Here is a 2,694-nt window from a genome sequence, read left to right as displayed (position 1 = left end):
TACTCCTCTGCTTCTGACATTTTCAAACACAGTGAAGAGACTGAAATCATATTTAGTCCCACTTGTGAGTTCTGAGATTGTGTGTGTCACGTGTTCTTGTCCCTCTGATGCAGCAACATTTATCATCCTTCCATTGAATTCAAGTATATAGTTGAGGATGTTATTCACTTTATTCCACTGCAGAGTTATACTGGTCTCATTTTTTCCTACTGGTTTGAACTTTTCTGGGTTAGAAGGAGCTGGAATGTAAAAGACACAAAAAGAAAACTGTAAAAAAAAATAAATAAAAGTGATTTTTTTAAATGACAAAATATTCCCAGTCTAATGTTGCATTTTGTTCAGTTTCCAAACAAACAAGTTGCATTCAGTTCCATTATTGTATCTGTAACCGTCGAAACTATGAAGTGAGCAACACCCCTCTGTTACTGAGACACTTTAAATTAGATATTGTTACAGAGCTCTGCTGTGGCTCTTGTAGCTTATGTCAGAGGAAAAACATCTTACCAGTGACTGCAGCGATGTTTACTCCTCTGCTTCTGACATTTTCAAACACAGTAAAGAGACTGAAATCATATTTAGTCCCACTTGTGAGTTCTGAGATTGTGTGTGTCACATGTTCTTGTCCCTCTGATGCAGCAACATTTATCTCGCTTCCACTGAACAAAATGACATAGTTGAGGATGTCATTCACTTTCCTCCACTGCAGAGTTACACTGTTTTCATTTTGTCCAACTGATTTTAACTCTTCTGTGTTACGAGGAGCTGGAATGTAAAGAAACACAAATAAGGAAGTGTCACAAAATTTGATTTAAAATGTTACGTTTGTGTAGTTTCTTTTAAACAAATAATAAGTAGCATTCAGTTGCATTTTTAAGGAGCTAGGATGTAAAAGACATGGAGAGGAAACTGACAAGATTTGACTTTTTTTGAATGACAGGATATTCCTACTAAAATGTTGTTTTGTGCAGTTTTTCCAAACAAACAATGAGTTGAATTCAGTTCTAGTATTGTATCTGCAACAGTCAAAAATGTTAAGTGAGGGGTGTTGGTACAGAGCTCTGCTGTGGCTCATGTAGCCTATGTCAGAGGAAAAACATCTTACCAGTGACTGCAGTGATGTTTACTCCTCTGCTTCTGACATTTTCAAACACAGTGAAGAGACTGAAATCATATTTAGTCCCACTTGTGAGTTCTGAGATTGTGTGTGTCACGTGTTCTTGTCCCTCTGATGCAGCAACATTTATCATCCTTCCATTGAATTCAAGTATATAGTTGAGGATGTTATTCACTTTATTCCACTGCAGAGTTATACTGGTCTCATTTTTTCCTACTGGTTTGAACTTTTCTGGGTTAGAAGGAGCTGGAATGTAAAAGACACAAAAAGAAAACTGTAAAAAAAATAAATAAAAGTGATTTTTTTAAATGACAAAATATTCCCAGTCTAATGTTGCATTTTGTTCAGTTTCCAAACAAACAAGTTGCATTCAGTTCCATTATTGTATCTGCAACCGTCGAAACTATGAAGTGAGCAACACCCCTCTGTTACTGAGACACTTTAAATTAGATATTGTTACAGAGCTCTGCTGTGGCTCTTGTAGCCTATGTCAGAGGAAAAACATCTTACCAGTGACTGCAGTGATGTTTACTCCGCTGCTTCTGACATTTTCAAACACAGTGAAGAGACTGAAATCATATTTAGTCCCACTTGTGAGTTCTGAGATTGTGTGTGTCACATGTTCTTGTCCCTCTGATGCAGTGACATTTATCTCGCTTCCACTGAACAAAATGACATAGTTGAGGATGTAATTCACTTTCTTCCACAGCAGAGTTACACTGGTCTCATTTTGTCCAACTGATTTGAACTCTTCTGTGTTACGAGGAGCTGGAATATGAACACACACAATTAAGGAAGTGTCACAAAATTTGATTTAAAATGTTGCGTTTGTGTAGTTTCTTTTAAACAAATAATAAGTAGCATTCAGTTCCATTTTTAAGCAGCTAGGATGTAAAAGACATGGAGAAGAAACGAACAAAATTTGTCTTTTTTTGAATGACAGGATATTCCTACTAAAATGTTTTGTGCAGTTTTTCCAAACAAACAATAAGTTGCATTCAGTTCCATTATTGTATCTGCAACAGTCAAAACTATGAAGTGAGCAACACCCCTCTGTTACTGAGACACTTTAAATTAGATATTGTTACAGAGCTCTGCTGTGGCTCTTGTAGCCTATATAAGAGGAAAAACATCTTACCAGTGACTGCAGTGATGTGTACTCCTCTGCTTCTGACATTTTCAAACACAGTAAAGAGACTGAAATCATATTTAGTCCCACTTGTGAGATTTGAGATTGTGTGAGTCACGTGTTCTTGTCCCTCTGATGCAGAAACGTTTATCTCATTTCCATTGAATTCAAGTGTATAGTTCAAGGTGCCATTCACTTTCTTCCACTGCAGAGTTATACAGGTCTCATTTTGGTCAACTGATTTGAACTCTTCTGTGTTACGAGGAGCTGGAATATGAACACACACAAAAATAGGATTAAAAAAATTACAGGACGTCCTCCTTGGTAAAACTATTTAGGTGAAAAAACAGTTTTATTAGAGAGTGTTGAGTTGAGTGTGATAGTTTCAACACAATAAAAATCATTCATGACTGCCATAATATAACACAGACTTGTCATCAACCAAAAAAAA

The sequence above is a fragment of the Micropterus dolomieu genome, linkage group LG01 (genome assembly GCF_021292245.1).
Source record: "Micropterus dolomieu isolate WLL.071019.BEF.003 ecotype Adirondacks linkage group LG01, ASM2129224v1, whole genome shotgun sequence".
Classification (NCBI taxonomy): Eukaryota; Metazoa; Chordata; class Actinopteri; order Centrarchiformes; family Centrarchidae; genus Micropterus; species Micropterus dolomieu.
This window is presented reverse-complemented; position numbering follows the sequence as displayed.